This window comes from Myotis daubentonii, chromosome 12 (assembly GCF_963259705.1).
Source record: "Myotis daubentonii chromosome 12, mMyoDau2.1, whole genome shotgun sequence".
Classification (NCBI taxonomy): domain Eukaryota; kingdom Metazoa; phylum Chordata; class Mammalia; order Chiroptera; family Vespertilionidae; genus Myotis; species Myotis daubentonii.
The window spans coordinates 42,948,042-42,966,948 of NC_081851.1; the positions used below are offsets into that span (position 1 = coordinate 42,948,042).

The 18,907-nt window shown below is 38.7% G+C and overlaps 1 protein-coding gene across 3 annotated transcripts in view; it reads left to right on the top strand.

Annotated features, from left to right (window-relative positions):
• The first annotated feature begins 571 nt into the window (after nucleotides 1-571).
• PELI1 (pellino E3 ubiquitin protein ligase 1) overlaps nucleotides 572-18,907 on the top strand; it is a 56,332-nt gene continuing 37,996 nt past the window's right edge. For 2 of the 3 annotated variants that reach the window (XM_059659654.1, XM_059659657.1), the window contains exons 1-2: nucleotides 572-711; nucleotides 2,169-2,240. The gene's annotated coding sequence lies outside the window, so the exon portion shown is untranslated. The remainder of the gene's footprint in view (nucleotides 712-2,168; nucleotides 2,241-18,907) is intronic. The other variant, XM_059659655.1, reaches the window with a different exon arrangement.

The following is an 18,907-nucleotide window of genomic DNA, read 5'->3' on the forward strand; positions in this document are numbered from 1 at the left end:
TGTGAGTTGTGAGGCTAGGAGTTGGGGGTGGAGCGATGTAGGAAAGACTAAGGGCGGGATCTCCAACAGCACCATAATACAAGAAGGGCCTTGTTCAGTGAGCAGCAGCACTAAACACGTTCTCTTCCTTAGTGTGTCGGTGACCATAGTAACAGTTGGGGCCGAACCCCCGCCCCCACCCTCCACCCCAGCATGCGCAGTGCCGAGCGAGCGGAAAGCATCCTCAACAATGTAGCCCTTCTTGCTTCTGTGGGAGAACTACAACTCCCAGGAGACCACTCGGCGCCGCGGCCCCGCCCCCCGCAGCGGCCCAGCCCGGGCCCCGCCCTCAGGCCCCGCCCTTCCCCTAGTCCCGCCCCTCCCTCCGAGAGTGTGTCAGTGACCCAGAGGCGGTGTGAGGCGGAAGGACCGTCGGGGGGCGCCGCCGCCGCCTCCACCAGCAGCACCCGTCGTGCCGCGCGCTCGGATTTGCGTCGAGCCCTCCGAGAGCGCACCACAAAGCGGCCCGGCGCCTGTCCCTCCGCCCGCGGCACCTCGGCGCTTGGCTTGTCGGCCAACTTCCCGTCGCCCGGCTTGGCTGGCTGGCTGGCGAGGAAGAAGGAGGCGGCGAAACGCCGCGCTGTCTGCTCGCGCTCCCAGCGCACGCACACGGCACCCCCTCGCTCCGGGTCTCGGAGCTGCGCTGGGCTTGGGGCCACCACCAACTGTCCGGTGAGTGGGCTCGGCGCGCCGTGGCGGGGCCGGTGAGGGATGCGGCGAGGCGGGCGCGCAACTTCCTCGGTGGCTTCTTCGGGCGGCGGGCCAGCTCCCTCTCCCTCCTGCGCGGCCGCGCGCCGGAGGCGGCGGGGAGCGGAGTTTGCGGCGCCCGCATCCCGCGCCCTCGCCGGAGGAAGAGCCTTTGTCAGGAGCTGGCCCGGCGCGCCCTCCCCCTCCGCCTGGGAGCCGGGCGCGCGGTGGCCAAGTCCGCGCCCCGCGCCGGCCGGGTGCTGCGGGAGGGCGGCTCCGCGGGGGCCGGGAGGGAACGAGAAATGAAGGGGAAACAAAGGGGGCGGTGGGCTCGTCTTTTGTTCGGGCGAACCCCCTAACTTCTTTCGCCTTTCTTACATAACGCCGACTTCCAAGTTAGTCATTCTTTTTATTGTTCTGATGATGGTCGTCATCTCTGCGTGTCTCTCGCCTTTCCTTTCATCTCTGGCTCGCAGAGCATTTTTAAAACGCTAATGAATGACACGTCCGGGGCCCCTACGAAACAAGTGAACACGCCGGTTTCTGCAAGCGGGTAAACTGAGGCCCGGAAGGAGACCCAACTGATGGGTGGCTGGGGTCTGAGGACCTGAAGGCATTATGAGTTGGAACTCGTCCTCCGATGCCCCGTGGAAAAGTTGAACACGCTCATCTTACTTACAGGTTAACTGAAGTCCAAAAGAAGCCCGGGTAATTGTTAGGTAGTTCAGACAATAACTCTTCTTACATAGTGTTTGAACCTCAGAACCTCAAAGGGACTCTTTAAAAAGGCCCGGAGTGGGGAAAAATGCAGTCAATCATAAACTCATTTCACCGTCTGCTTTTATTTTTGTCCGTGCAAGTCTCTTAAAGGCAAGAGGGCGACAATAAGGGAATGGGAGGGCAGAGATTTTTAAGTGCAGGTTTAACAAAACTGAATCAGTGCACCCAAGGAAATGTGTCTTGGTTTTAACAGCACCAGCAGCCGTCAAACAGTCTATCAACCAATTATCAGATGAGTTATTTTATCCATAGGTGCAGGGTGTGCCAAGGACTGGAGCTTTAAGTGCATGAGAAGGTTATCTCTCTATTTTGGTTGAAAGGCTGTGTACTTGCTCCACAAAATGTTATTTTGTTTTCTTAGCAGCGGATCTTTTGTTTCAGAGCTGGCTTTGTCTGTTTCCACATTGACTATGTGTTACTTTTATGGTTGAGGAGAAACATAATTATTCTTAAAAATTATTAATTTGCATAGTCATGTGAGTTAAAATTTTTTAATTGCGGAAGAGACTCCGTTTCTACAGTTTTGGATTAGTTTATGATGTTTATAACTAATAGAGAAAATATTTTCTCCGAGTGATCAGATTTACATCTCTCAAAACCTTGTCCTTATTGTGCAAATACAACATATGAATTCCTTATGTTTTTTTTATTCATACCAACAGCCTCTTCTGGGGGAAAATAGTAAACTCTGAGGACAAGTTTATGTATTTTTGGTAGTTGAACCAAACTGGAAGGTACCGAAAATTTAAATCAAGCATCTTTTCTACTAGTTATTTCCTGAGGTGAATGATGATCAGAACTGTAGTAACAGCGTGTGCTTTGACTTACCCTGAATTACCTAGTTGCCCCCAGGTTTTAGATTCTGATGTTTCCGTCAGAAAAGGAAAGTGAGACATTTGTTATTTTAACAGTTTTCCCAACCCCCTAACCAATCCCTTTCTGTAGTATGTTAAAACAAACGATTGGAAAATAGAACAGTTAAATATGTGGAAAGCTGCATGTAGTGAAGTGGATATAATGTCATCTAGTAAATATATAACTTTTTAAGTGAAAACTCTCACCTGGGTTTTTATTACTGTTAAAGAAGTGCTGTAATGTAACAATAGTATTTGAGTTGGAAAAAAAGTGAGCTGGAAATTGTGTCTTAGTGGCAGATTTGGGGTGGGGGAGGGGGATAAAATCTGTGCGCTCCTTAAAATTGTCATTTAAGTGAGCTGACAGTTGGTTATGTTGCACTTTTTCTGTAGCATTTATAAACCAAATTTACCAGAGGCATTGAACTTTAAGGAAGCTACTAACATAATACCTTTGCTCAATTACTCCAGTCCATGTGCAGAAATTAGAGTTGACCGGTGAAGGCTGGCATTGAAGGTTTCCTGATTTTTTGGGGACCCCTTAAAAGAAATGACTGAAAAGTACAGGGGAGGGACCTGAGCCTCTAGTACTGCTGAATGGTAAAGGAGAAAGGAGTCTGAGTAGGTTTCCATTTGACTTTGTTTCAGCTTCCTTTCAGGTTTTCAAACTATCGCTTGTACATTAAAGGTTCTGTCGTTTCAGAAAATACCTTGTCCAGTAGGTCATATGATAAGGACTAGAGTAGTCCTACTCTGTGAACGACTGTTTTCAGATAGAAGCTTCCGTAGCTGATAAACTTTTTAAGCCAGCAGACTTAGAACTGAAAACTATCTTTCTAACATTCTTATATATATACATCTTACATGGTGCATAAGTATGAACCTACTCTAGTATTTTTTAAATCAGAAACGCTCATATGGGTTATCATACATTTTAACTATATATTAAAATTTCATTATGACAAGTATTGGCAGCACTGAGATGGTTCTAGGAGTTTCTTTGGAAAAATCATGTTATTCCAAACAAGCCAAGCCAGTGGAAAGAAAAGAGAAAATCAACGAATGAAGGAAACCTGATGAAGATGTTTTAAAAGAGTACAATATTAAAGAGTCCTGGCAACATTATAAAAAATTCTAGCTAAAGTCTATAAACAGTGAATTCCACTCAGCACTTTCTGTTTATAGATTTCAGCCATCTTTTTCAGATTTGCTCTAAATAGATCACACAGGAAAAGTAAATAAAAGTCATTGTTTCCAGGGATTTGGGGTGGTTGGAGATTTTTTTTACACATGTGGTAGTGGTCATTTACTGTTGTTTTTCTTTAAGCTAGACCTCTGCCAGAGAAAAATTTCCCAAGATTAATGCGTGGGAACCTCAAAACAAAAAATATTGGTCCCGGAAAGAACTAGATATATCATTAGCTTTTTAAATGTTATCTTTTTAAAAAAAAAAAATGTTATCTTGAAAGACAACTCCTAATAATTTTTCCCTCCAAAGGTTAAAAATAATTGCCTAACATAATACACTTAGTAGGTTCTTCATAACTTTTGTTGTTGCTGAATGAATTTGCAAATAATAAAGAGAAAGCACAAGATTCCTTGAGTGAATGTCAGGAAATTTCTGCTTTTTTCCCCCCTTTTAAATAGAAATAAGTAATGGAAACTGGACCATCTGATTGGAGCCTTTAAATTAACATGGCTTCCTTCAGAAATAAACTTAGAGGAAAAGAACTTCATCAGGTAATTGAAGAGAAATGAATTATAAATGAGTCTAAGGAGACCTGATTATTTTTTCAGAATATTGTACAAGATGTTTTAGTTTTCTGAGTTTTTTTCCCCCCACAATAAACTCTTTCAGAAAAATAGGGTTCTACATAGTTCTTGTATCATCCCTGTAATACTTTTATACACCTCAAAATACCATTTACAGAAAAATAGATTATGTTTCTGGTGCCTATAAATGGGACAATCCTGACATTCATCATCTCCCAGTTAATCTTGACCATTCATATTGTGTGTGTTTTTAAGTTTTTAATTCAATACACATGTAATTTATTTTCTTTTCAAAAAAATGTATTGCTGATTTCTATTGTATAATGAACCTCTAGGGATGTTACTAATTCTGAAAATATGTGGTACCCCCAGTTTTCCACCGTCTTCTACAGTTTCTTTTTCTATTTTTTTTTTTGGCTATAATTTGCTTTTTCCTCTGAATTGTAAAATAAGCTAAGAAATGTTTAAACATACTTGACAAGTATGACAGTCAATAATTTATTATGCTAAACTTCAGTTCAATTTAAACGTAAAGGTATATATTGAATCTGGAGATAGAAGCACACTTATTTTGAAGAAGACTAAAGCAGAGCCAGCAAATAGATTTCACCTTGGGTACCAAATCTGATTGCTTGGTGGTGGCTGCCTGGAGTGTTAATGTTCAGTAAACTGGGAGACTTAGGACTCAGCAGGAAAAGAGAAGATTTTGCTATTGGATGGGCAGTAGACTTTTGGCATTGATGCCACATACTCATTTGGTAAGTATTTATTGGATATCTTTTATGTGTCAGGCACTGGTTTAGATGCTGATATCACACAGACCAAAATCCCTGCCTCATGGTGTTTATATTCTAATAAGACACACAATAAATATAAGTAAAATATTTAATTTTTAAGGGCAAATGACCTGGATTCTTCAAGAAATAAATAGCAAGAAATAAGAGAGGGAGATGAAACTATAAGATTGAAAGAGACTTAAAAGGCATATCCACCAAATGCAATATGGACCTTAGTAAGATTCTGCTTTTAGCAAACTAACTAAAAAGGCATTTATGAAAAATTGGGGAATTAGGACATTAGCTAGATATTTGATGACAGGGAATTGTGAAGTTTTTAAGATATGACAGTGTATTATGGTTTTTAAAGAGTCTTTACCTTCTAAAGATATAATGTACTTAACGAATTAAACTATGATGGCAAGATTTTTGCTTTAAAATAATTTTAAGGAGAAAGTATCAGAAACAAGATTGACCATATTTAAAATTGTTGAAAGTAGATGATAGATACATGAGATTTCTAATATTCTCTCTACTTTTGTGTATGTTTGAAAATTTCCATAACGAACAGTTTTACACACAGACACGTACACGAAAATAAAATAGAGAAAGGGGAGAGAGGATATGTATATGGAATGAGAAGAGGATGCAGAAAAGACCTCAATGAGAAAATGATAGATGTTTGAGTAAAAACCTGCAGGAGGTGAGGGAGTAAACCTTGCAGGTAATCTTGGGAAAGACATTCCAGGCAGAGGGAATAGCAAGTACAATGGCCCTGAGACAGGAGCTTGACTAGAATGCAAGAAACTACAAGAAGAGCAGTGTGGCTGGGTTAGAGCGAGAGTGTGTAGCAGGAGATTAAGTCAGAAAGATAAAGGGATGGTAGAGGAGAACAGATCGTGTAGGGCCTGGTTATCCATTCTTGTTTTGAAGTAAGGATATTTATACATCTATTTAAAGTAAGTCTACTTTGGTCGCCTTGAAGCTATACCTTATTTGAACAATACTAGATTACTCAAAATATTTTTGGAACTTTTAAAAATTGTCTTCTAAACCAGTTTAAATGCTACATATGAAAATAGCTCATTACTCTATATACTTTATATTTGCTCCTTGTGTTTAAGGAGAGGGGGGGGGGGATTAGCCACATGATATCTCATTTTATTTATCAGATATGACTCAGAAAGGATTTTGACAGAAAGAAAATAGGAAACAACCTCAAGCTATTGCTAAAAATCAGATCCACTCTGAAAAGACTGTGTTTCTAAAAATCAGATCCACCCATAGACTGAAAAGGAGTTTTAATAATTGTAGCATCATTTGGAATAAGTATATAACCTATTGACTAATAGAAGAGATTACACTTATTTGGATACTTAATTTAAGTTCTGTCTGATACATTAAAACATGTACACTTATACACAAGAAGGCCATGCACATTTCTTAATACTTAAGTACTCAAAACAGTTATACAGATAAGTTTCACTTGTGTCATGCATTCAAGACTGAAAAGGTGGCATTTATAATGTAATGAAACTGTATAACTTCCTTGTTGCTTGTCATACCCTGGGGAACTGAAAGACTTGCACACGTTTAGCAAAATGAATCTGGCTCTCAGATCTTGTATTTATGCTTCAGTTCTCAAGTTAGTTGTTGTTTCAAGAACATGCTAATTTTCCATAAAGAACTATTTTTAAATCTTTATTATTTAAAATAATGGGAAAACTGGGTCTCTTGCTCCAAATGTTTGAAAGTACTGCGCCCCGCCCCCCGCCAAAAACCATAAATAGGGATTTTTAAAATCTCATGGGACAGGGTACATGTAGAGATTACTCGTCTTGAATTATTTTTATAGGAATTGTTTTTTAATCCTCACTCAGGATATGTTTTTATTGATTTTAGAAATAGAGGAAGGGAGAGAAAGAGAAACATCGACGTGAGAGAGAAATATTGATGGGTTGCCTCTCAGACATGTCCCTACCGGGGATCAAACCCACAATCTTTTCGTGTACAGGATGATGCTCCAACCAACTGAGCCACTCAGCCACAGCAGGGATTATTTCTTATAAGAATAAATTTTCTAGCCGTAACCGGTTTGGCTCAGTGGATAGAGCGTCGGCCTGCGGACTGAAAGGTCCCAGGTTCGATTCCGGTCAAGGGCATGTACCTTGGTTGCGGGCACATCCCCAGTAGGGGGTGTGCAGGAGGCAGCTGGTCGATGTTTCTCTCTCATCGATGTTTCTAGCTCTCTATCTCTCTCCCTTCCTCTCTGTAAAAAATCAATAAAATATAAAAAAAAAAAAAAGAATAAATTTTCTAACCTAAGAAAAATAAATTTACTTGAATGACTTTTACTCTACTAATAACACTGAATAAAGAAAACCATTTTTAGTTAATTATGCATAACGAGAGGGCAGTGTTTTCTTTTGTATTTTTAGCCAATAATATATAGAATTTAATGGAATTAAGTAAATTTTTATTATATAAGTTATTGCATAAAGTGACCACTGAGAGCATAGGTGTATATAACTATATAAAGAATATTTTAACAAAGCTTCCTACTTGAAACATTTTTCAGAAAATCATTAGGTATCTAGTTCTTTAATTTACTCAGAGTTGTTATCCCCTTGGTGTACATATATGTATATGCATATGTGTGTGTGTAGATAGATATCTAGACCCTTTCTTCATATATTCCACATATTATCAGGATTGAGCTGTTAGGCTGAATTATTTAATGTGCTTTAAATGCTAGCCTATTAGCATAGAACACAAAGCCCATGTTTAATTCCTGGGCTTTCCTTTAACTCTGGAAAGTCTTTAACAGGCTGTCTTTGATTAATCTGGAAAATTTAAATGGCAGCAGTTCTTCACGAAGGACTTTGAAATTCTATGATGGTGACCATACTGGTGTGTGGCTCATTTTAGAAATAGCCTTCAGTCTGTTGATTTGGTGGTAGGATTATGAATCTGGTTTTCATTTCCAATTTTGTGGAATAAATAACTTAGGATGGGGGATAAAGAGATAGGAGGGGAGCAAGATACTTGTATTACACATTCCTGCCTCTTACACTTCTGTCTCAGGTTCATCTCCATCACTCTGCCACTAGCTCTGTTTATCTTCCTTTGCCAGCTTAGCAGTGCCCATTGCTCTTCCACAGTACTTCCTACCTTTGCCTGCCGTTTTGTAAACTTATAAACTAGGCTTGGAATGAATTAAGGCCCTAAAACAGTCATATGTAAAGGGCACTTTAACTAATTGTGTCTTAACTATGTAGCTTCTTTTTACCTTTTTTTGCCCTTGTTATTGGTGTGTGCTTTAGGTGAAGAGATGGTGTATTCCATCCAGTCAGACACCAAGCAATAACTGTGTGACCTATAGGATGCAATGCTTTTTGAACTGAATAATATCAAAAACAGTAATAAACTCATTGATTTTAAATCTTCATGACTTAATCCTGCATCTACCCAAAATCTCTACCTAAACTAGCAAAATTTGGTAGTGGAATTAACACCGTGGTGGAATTTCAAGAGCTATTTTCACCTCTTGTTGTACTAGTATGTTGTCTTTTTCCAAAAATGTCAAATAGACAGGGTCTTCATCATCACTGTAATGTTAGCTTAATTGTAAATGGTCTTGTACATAAACTATGCCTGGACTTCGACAGTCAAGAGGAAAGGACAGAAAGATTAGTAATGTGTTGAAATTTATAACTTCTTCCTTACTTCCATGGTTTAAATTACAAGTTGATTGGCCCTGATTTTTTGCTGGTTGGTAGATGCTCATTGTAATATACTAAAGGACCAAAAACTAGTTAAATTACAAAATCCAAATTACAAAACGAATTAACTTTATCATTCATGAGCAATTCTGTTAAATGTATGTCTGTTTAAAAATACTGGCTGCTTCTAATTAGAAACCACAGTCCTATAGACATGCTTCATGTAATTGAAAGCTTTTTAAATTTACTTAATTCTTTACTGTAATTTTCATTTGAAATGGGATGATTCAGTCTCTAAACTAGTCCTATCAGTTCACCAAAGGAGCAATGAATTATAAGGTCTGTGACTTCAGTGATACCAGACTTTTTTTTTTTCAATCCATCTTTAACACTCCAAAAAAAAAGAAAATCACTGTTTGCTAAAGCTTCTTTGTTGTGTCTCTTTTAGAAATGGCATGCCAATTTATTTGCATGTAGTTCAGCTCTTATAGACCAGTCTTTTAAGGTTTTAGCCATAATTTGCCTCCTGAAGCTCTTTCACATGGCTTCCAAAAAGGATTTGCTATGTTTCAGAACTGAGTAGGCAGTTAATGATTCAATATGCCCCCTCATTCTCCTCCCACTTCTTAAATTGAGAGCTCTTGCATAGCATCTAGGTACCCTGAGTCATCATGGCTAAACACTCAAGAAAAATTGTCATATGGAAAAACTCACCATGAAGTAAAAATTGTCAGAAAACAATTTGAATGAGTGATCATTGATAACAAAGATACAACATATAGGTTTGGGCTTTATTTAAAACTAGAGGCCCGGTGCACGAAATTCGTGCGGGGGTTGGGGGGGCGGGGAAGAGTTCTCCTCAGCCCAGTCTGCACCCTCTCACAATCCGGGGCCGCTGGCTCCTAACTGCTCACGTGCCTGCCTGACCGATCGCCCCCAACTGCCTGTCCCCCCACTGCTGGCCTGGTCGCCTGCAACTGCCCCCTCCCCTGCTGGCCTGGTTGCCCCTAACTGCCTCCCCTGCCAGCCTGGCCACCCCCAACTGCCCCCCTCTGCCAGCCTGGTCACCCCACGCAGCCTGCTGTTCAGTCATTCGGTTGTCCCTCACTAACCCCCCTGCCGGCCTTGTCGCCCCACACAGCCTGCTGTTTGGTCATTATTATTACTGTGATGGCATCCCAGGCAATTTGCATATTTGTCTATTATTAGTATAGATTTTTAATGTACTTACAAGTACATGTAAGTCTTTATTATAGGACTTGTGAATTCTGAGGACTTGTTTATTCCCAGTTAAATTTTAATTGGGTTGGTTTTTATTATCTATTACATGAAAATGTTTTTTAATTGATTTTATAGAGAGAAAGGGGGAGAGAGAGAAAACATCAACGTGTGAGAGACACGTCCATGGGTTGCCTCCCGCATGTACCCCCACCAGGGATTGAACCCACAATCTGGATATGTGCCCTGACCTGGAATAGAACCTGCCACCTTTTGTGTACAGGATGATGCTCCAACCAACTGAGCCACACCAGCCAGGGCAAGGATTTTATTTTTTGATTGAACAAATATATCAGAGAGGAGAAGCAGTGTGATTGAGGATAAAAGCCACTCTACCAGAAGTCAGGAGACCTCGAGTTCTGGTCCTTACCTTTACAAGGTTAGCAACTTTATGATAGCCCTTTTTAGAACCAACTCTTGGCAGGTATAGCTAATAGCTGACCCCAAATAGCTTCAGACTCTTTTTGATATAGCCTGGTCAACGGATATATGGTTGGCATTCTAGATAAAATTTACCTGTCATCTCAGCCTTATATCTCTCCCAGCTCCATGATTCCATCTTTAAATGATTTGCCTGTAGAAAGTATCTCTTGTTTCTGTGTCTTTACTGTCTCTTCACATTGATCAGTCAGGGTTAAACATTACTGTGTGAATTGAAGAATTCTTTGTAGTCACCGGTAGCATGTTTGCATTTCATGTAATGCTATAGACTGACATTTGTGTCCTCCCAAAATTCATGTTGAAACCTAATCCCCAATATGATGGTATTTGGAGGTATAGAGCCTTTGGGAGGTGATTAGGTCATGAGGACACAGCCCTCATGAATGGGGTTTATAAAAGACCCCAGAGAGATTCTTTGGTTTGGTGGAGGAGAAAAAAAAGAGAGGGGAAGATCTGTCCTTAGCCCAGGACCTCCTTCCTGCATTTCACATTTAAAATTTCAACTGCCTGCTAGACATATTAACTAAAATTATTCAAACTTACCATGGTCAAAAAAGATCTTTATTTTTCTTTCCTGATCTGTTTATTCCCGATGGAAGTTAATGTCTCATTCTCTACCTGCACAACTCAGGAACCTATTGGTTCTGCCTTGGTTTTCCAAGTGCAGTACTGCTTTTCTCTGTCCTCACTTCTACCATCTTAGCTAAGGTAAGTTCTTTATAATCTTTCACCGAGGCTGTTTTTAACTGATCTAGCTGGTATTAGCCTGCTCATGTTACTCATGTCCTCCTCCTTTTTCTCCTCTGCACACATCCTCCATACTGCTTTCAAGCTTATTTTTCTAAAAATCCTTTTTTAAAAAACCAATATTTCTTGAACATCTATGTAGAGCAAGCATGTCAAACTCAAAGGCTAACACGAGCCAAATAAAAGAGGCATGTGGCCCGTGGGCCATGAGTTTGACATGCTTGATGTAGAAGGTACTGTGGAGGCATTTAGTATACAATGAGAGAACAAAATGAGACCATTTCTTCCTAATGAAAATCCCTCATTAGTGATGGAGATAGATACTAAAAACAAATCAGGACAAGGTGCTATGAGAGAATAAAAGGATTATATTGGGTGGTCAGAGAAAGCAGTTCTTAACACTTGAATACTTAAGCTACTATCTCAATGAGATGGAGATAGCTAAGCAAAGAGCAGATAATATTGTTCCAGGCTGAGGGTATAGCATGAACAAAGACCCTGTGGTGGGGGAGTTGAGTATGTTTTAGAAGTGAAATGTAAGGATATAGGGATGGTCCAGACATCAAGCATGAGAAGGCAGTATTAAGAACTTCCAGGTTTCTAATATGAGCAATTACTGGGTTAATAGTGCTACATTCACTAAAACAGAAAAGAATAGGGGTAGGACAAGTTGGAGCAGGGGGTGGAATCATAAGTTTAGTTTTTCAAGTTTGAGAATGTGAAAAAAATAAATGTAGTTACATCAGTCCTCTTTTTGGGTCCCCATTTTCAAATAGATCTGTTTCAAATTCTATATTGGCTTATAAAGTCCTTAAATAGTAGGACTTTTGACCCTAACTTAACTTTTCTAACTGCTTCCTCACCTTCCCTTCATTACTGTGCTTAAGCCATAATGAAATTCTTACTGTTCTCAAAACAATTTTGTTTGTTTATTTATTTTTTTAGAATATTGTCATTACTTTTTAAAAATATATATTTTTATTGGTTTTAGAGAGGAAGGGAGAGGGATAGAAACATCAGTGATGAGAGAAAATCATTGATTGGCAGCCTCCTGCACACCCCCTACTGGGGATTGAGTCCGAAACCTGGGCATGTGCCCTGACCCAGAATCATACTGTGACCTCCTGATTCGTGGATCAACGCTCAACCACTGAGCCACACCGGCCAGGCCTCAAAACAGTTTTGACCCTTTGCCAATGTTATTCTGGAATATAAGTCTCTGGCTGAAGCCTTTTTATTCTTCAAAGCCTTGTATGTATTATTCTTCTATAGTGTCTTCTCCAGGTTTAGGTTAGGGTCTCAGGCCTTTTTACTGTCATTTGTTAATACCTCTGTTATAGTACTTATCACATTGTATTAGAATTTCTTTTTTAACATATCTGGACACATTTCACTAAACCATGAGTTATGTGGATACAGATATTAAAGCTTATTCTTTTTGTGTTTCCAGGATTAGCATACAAGGACGTAGGCCAGTGATGGCGAATCTTTTGAGCTCGGCGTGTCAACATTTTGAAAAACCCTAACTTAACTCTGGTGCCGTGTTACATATAGAAATTTTTTGATATTTGCAACCATAGTAAAACAAAGATTTATATTTTTGATATTTATTTTATATATTTAAATGCCATTTAACAAAGAAAAATCAACCAAAAAAATGAGTTCGTGTGTCACCTCTGACACGCGTGTCATAGGTTCGCCGTCACTGACGTAGGAGCTACTCAGGAAGGGACTGAGTGGATGTTGCTTGTCCATAAACCGTCTAACTCCAGGCCCTGACCGGGGATGAGTGTTCTTTGCTTCCATAGGATCCAGATACTACTTTTATCATGTTACATTGACATTAAATTACCTTACATAAGTTTCCTAAGGATAGGGACTGAATATTGCTTTTCTTTGCCTTTCTAGTGCCAGTATGGTGTTTAACTTCCAATCAGGAAAATGCTGATGGTAGATCATAGTTTCGTTATGGAATACCTCACCAATAATGCCCTTGGTGGGTGGGCATTAAGGGGGCCTGAGATAGTAGAAAGGAAGATCCAGTATCAACATATCTCAAATGCTTGCTTGCCATTCTTGATAAAAATACACATAAGGCCGAAACCGGTTTGGCTCAGTGGATAGAGCGTCGGCCTGCGGACTGGGAGGTCCCGGGTTCGATTCCGGTCAAGGGCTTGTACCTGGGTTGCGGGCACATCCCCGGTGGGGGATGTGCAAGAGGCAGCTGATCGATGTTTCTCTCTCATCGATGTTTCTAACTCTCTCTGTCTCTCTCCCTTCCTCTCTGTGAAAAATCAATAAAACATATTTTAAAAAAAAAATTTTTTTTTAAATACACATAAGTATACTCAAAATAAAAATAATAAAATTATTTCTTTGAAATAGCTGTGGAAATCACTTATTATTTCCATATTGCGAAATCCAGTGACATCTTACTTGACCTCTGAGCAGCATTTGACATTTTTGACTACATTGTTTCCTACTTTTGGAAACATTCTTCTTCACTTCCAGGATACCATACACCGTAACCATAACCAGCACCTTGATGCTGTTATTACTTTTTTTATTTTAGGAATTGGTGCTGCTTTTTCAGATTACTAAATTTTTGAATTCCTCAAAGCTTAATCTTAGGCTTTCTTCTCTTACGCTATATGCTTTCCCTAGGTAAAGACATCTGTATGTTAAAGGTTTCCAGGTTTATGTTTATCTATAAAGTGTGGCAAAATTAAGTTTACAATGATTCATATGGGAAATAATATAATAATTAATAAATAATAATACAGGAATAAACTGTTTCACATACTCGCAACTGTAAACCTACTTTTGTTCCAACCTGTATAAATACTTCCATCTCTTCCCATGGATGTCTCAGAGGTACCTCAGATTCCCATGTTCAAGGTCAAACTCATGGGAGCCTCAGAAGTACCAGACTATAGAAGTTTTTTACCCTTCATAAAAATTCATTTCCAGCATTCATTCCATACTAAAGTAATCATTTCTAAATAATAATATAAATATTCAAGTAAATAGAAAACGACTATCAGAAGTACTGTAACAATAAACCTTTATTGAGCTACTATTATGCACTAGGTACTTTGTTTAATTCTTTTAACAACTCTTGAGGTAGGTAATATTAGTCAAAAGTAGTCACCTGTAATGATTGTAAGTATAGACTCTTAGTCAAGACTTCGCAGATTCCTATCCCAAATGCCAGCCCCTACCACTTACTAGCTGTATGACCTCAGGTAATTTACTGATCTGGGCCTCAATCTCTTCATCTATAAAACAGAGATGGCCCTGGCTGGTTTGACTCAGTGGATAGAGCGTAGGCCTGTGGACTGGAAGGTCCCTGGTTTGATTCCAGTCAAGGGCACATGCTCCGGTTGCGGGCTCGATCCCCAGTAGGGGGCGTGCAGGAGGCAGCTAATCAATGATTCTCTCAACATTGATGTTTCTTTTTTTTTTTTTAATAGATTTTATTGATTTTTTACAGAGAGGAAGGGAGAGGGATAGAGAGTTAAAAACATCAATGAGAGAGAAACATCAATCAGCTGCCTCCCGCATACCCCCTACTGGGGATGTGCCCACAGCCAAGATACATGCCCTTGACCAGAATCGAACCTGGGACCCTTCAGTCCGCAGACCGACACTCTATCCACTGAGCCAAACCAGTTAGGGCTCATCATTGATGTTTCTCTCTTTCTCTCCTTCTTCCTTCCTCTCTGAAATCAGTAAAATATATTTTTAAAAAAAAGAGAGAGATGAGCCCGGCTCTTATGGCTCAGTAGTTGAGCATCAACCTAGGAATCCACAGGTCACCGGTTTGATTCTCGGTCAGGGCACATCCTAGGTTTCTGGCTCAAATCCTAGTAGTGGGTGTGCAGCAGACAGCCAGTCAGTGATGTTTCTCTCATCATTGCTTCTATCTCTGTGTCTTTCTCCCTTCCTGTCTCTCTAAAAAAATCAATTAAAAATATTTTTTTAAAACCAGAGATGATATTTATCTCTGAAGAATATCATTGGGAGTTAAAGAATTAATATGTAAAGATCTTTGTAAAATGCCTGGCACCAATTATGATGAGCACTGCATACATGTTAATATTATTACTTATTATCTTAGGTTTACAAATACAGAAACTGAACCTTACTGAAGTTGGTCCAAGTCTCACAGCTATTAAATGACAGTGCCAGGAAACAAACATAGACAGTCTGACTCCAGAACTCCCTTAACCACTCTATTTTACTTTATTTCAACTAATAATTTATCTCATCCTCTTGCACATAGACAGACTCCATATTAATGGTCTCATTGTTATAAGAGTCTTGTAATTCATTACAGTGCTCATACCTGGTGTTTAAAATGAAGATCTCAAATAGGTAGGTAGAAGCTCACTTCAATATGATCTGAGAAGCATGAGGATATACATCTTACTTCCATTCTATTATTTGTTCATTGTTATTCTCCCTTTCTTGTTAGCAGTTAAGTCATCAAAATCCCTAGAAAATGGAAGTACTACTTTTATATTACTCCTAAGTGTGATTTATGTACTCTGTTAAGTCTTATTTTCCTAAACATTTTCAGAATGACTTGAGGGTTCAGTATTAACATAGAGTGCCTAAAATAAATATTTTTGATATGTTTAACTATTTACTCTTTTGAAACTATATAATGATTTTGTCCAGAGTCTAAGATGTTTCAATTTCCCAAAGAGTTTTCCTTTGAATTTGAATTCTGTTAGCTGCTTTTAAAATAGGAGCTTTGATTTTAGTATTTTGGTGTCTTTGTATTAGAGTCTGTATGTAGTTGAACCTGTTTAATTTTTTTTTTAATATATTTTATTGATTTTTTACAGAGAGGAAGGGAGAGAGATAGTTAGAAACATCGATGAGAGAGAAACATCGATCAGCCGCCTCCTGCACATCTCCCACTGGGGATGTGCCCACAACCCAGGTACATGCCCTTGACCAGAATCGAACCTAGGACCTTTCAGTCCGCAGGCCGACGCTCTATCCACTGAGCCAAACCGGTTTTGGCGAACCTGTTTAATTTTATAAGATTTTGTCTTTGACTCTCATTAAGGCCTTTAGTAAAAAAGCACATCTGGTTACTATTTACAGCTTCTATAGATGATTCCCCACACCAACCCTATACTTACTTCTTTTTTCCACAGTTGATTTTTTTTATTCTTACTCATTTGTGGCAAAAAAAAAATTTCTTCACATTAAGGCAAAAGATACAAAGTCTTGTAGCCTTTGAATTTAGCAGGGAGGAGTTCTTCAGAAAGAGTGGACTTTGAAAAACCAGAATCATGTGAGGGAAGAATCTGTTTTTACCTTTTTTGGAATTGAATTATGTAACCTAGTGTACTTACTCTTGTGGAAACAAATACACTTAAAATAGTATTTCTATCCGTTAGACTCTTTCAGTGTGACAATAAAACTCCCCTCAAACTAGCTTAAGTGGGGAAAAGACATTGGTTTGTGTAAACTGGTCCAGGATAGATGTGGCTTTAAGAATGGCTCCACCCAAGAATCAAACAATGCTAACCAAGGCTTCATTTCTGTATATTTCTTAGCACTGTTTTCTTGGTTTTGGCTTTATTCCTCAGCCCTACATGAGCAAAAGATAACTTCAGTCCCTTCAGCCCCTAAATCCTCACAGTGTAGTGTGTATCTGGAAAGAGTGACCATGGTTTTTGCTAGAAGCCCAGCAAGTCTCATTGCATCTCAATGGCTCAGACTGGCCCATTCCCCTTGTAGGGAGGGGAATGTGAAGCTCTGACTGGGACTGAGCCTTATGCCTAACCATCAAGATTGAGGGCGTAGTCAACTCCACCAGATACTATAAACTATTTCCAAAAAGGAATGAAGACACTGTTATACCACAGGAAGGGTGAATGTTTTCTGGGCAGCAGAAAGTAGCTGTCCTTAACACTTGATAGTGTTTTCCTTTTCCATTATAAGGGTTAGCTCTTGTCTAGGAAAGAGCAGTTTGTATGTTTTGTTTGTTTGTTTAGTGTTTAGTGCTAATTTGAAATTTGTATGAATTCAATTCCAAATTGTTTTAAATAAACATACAAATGGGAATTGCTAAGACTTTTCACCTCTGAAGGTCTTTGAGAATATATCAACATAAAATTTGGTGCTACTTTAACAAATACCATAATATTAGTTTTCCTGTTAGCTGTAGTAATCAAATTTGTTGGTAGTTATTGTGACATAAGGCAGTGTCTTTAGGGGTTAACATGTTTTTCCAGGTTAACACTTTGTTTAATGTCTTAAGCAAACTGGGCTTTTCAACCAAGAAACTTCTAAAGAACCATGAAATCTAAGGTTCTGTTCTAGATACTCAGGGTCTTAGGAAGAGATGGAGTAAAGGGAGATGAGGGACACTAACAAAGGCTTTTGTATTAATTTCTGTGACAGATTTTAGTCTGAAAATGAAAAGTCAGTTTTTACTGAAAAGGAATATAAGATACGTACCTCTTAGGGGTTACTCTTCCTTTCTAACACCAAAAATATGAAATGAAGTAGAAAATGACACATTTTAGTCTAATATAGTCATTTAGGTAGCTCCTTCTGTTTTTATGTTTATATATATGAATGAATTAAGAATTTGTCTTTTTTAAGTATTAAGAATAGCAATTAGACAAAACCTATTTTAATTTCTGTTTATTGAGGTATTTATATGAAAAGAGTCCAAATTTGTTTGAACATATAAGGTCTGAATTTATGGTATTCTGAGCCTAGTTAGTATTTTTCATTTAATGTCAAGGATGTACTAACGTGCCTACATTTATATTTCTCTATGAAAGATTATTCTGACAGTAAGTTTAAGTCATTTCCACAATTTATTGCTGTCTAAAAATTTCCCTTGACTTCACATTCTGTTCTGAATGTCTTGGTTTCTTCCCTCCACCTACACAATGTTGAAGGAAAGTGAAGCAAGAGTTGCAAAGTAACACAGTGAATTTGAGAACCCTGGCTTTTTTTCCCCAAAACAAGATAAACCTTTATTATAAAACTGCTTTCTTTTTTGATACAAAAAAAAACTTTTGGCAAATGTTCAATAAGTGTGTGAATAACCTAATTGATTTAGCTAGAATGAATAGGAAGCTTTGCTCTTTGTCCTTGTAGATAAATTTGGCTCAGTAAACATAGTGATAGACTCTGTGGTCAAAGGTATACAAACAACAACAACAAAAACTCCACCAAACATATAGATTTAATATCAGCAATTTTATGTCCAAGTCAGGGCCTCAAAGAGAGAAAGAACAATATGTTAATTAGAATCTTACTTATTTCTATTATGAGAAATAATCATGTTAGCTTACATAGAATCCAGTGCTTTGACAAATGTTAATATGTGAAAATATTAATAGAGAATTTTAAGCTGAGAATTTTAAGCTGTATGAAATTCAAAGATAGGTGTAAAAATTTAAACATACTCTTGTATACTCTACAATCAAACTCTGAAGCTTTTCCTGGATCTTCTTCCACCAAAGTAGTATTACTTTTCTTTGGAATCTTACAATATCTATAGTATTTGCTTTAATATGGTACCTCTCTTACATTGATTTGGATTGGGGTGATTGATGAACACTTTTTTTCTTTTTCATAACTGTACGTAAGCAAGTGGTGGTGGAGGAAATCATACCTTTTGCATTAGTTTGACTACTCCCATAGCTTCTGGCATTGTAGTGAATGCGCAGTAATATTTTTTGCATTAATAATTACATTATTAGTGACTAGATGCACAAAATTATAAGTAGGGAGACTACAGTCCTCAGTTTGAAAATGGCTCCAATAC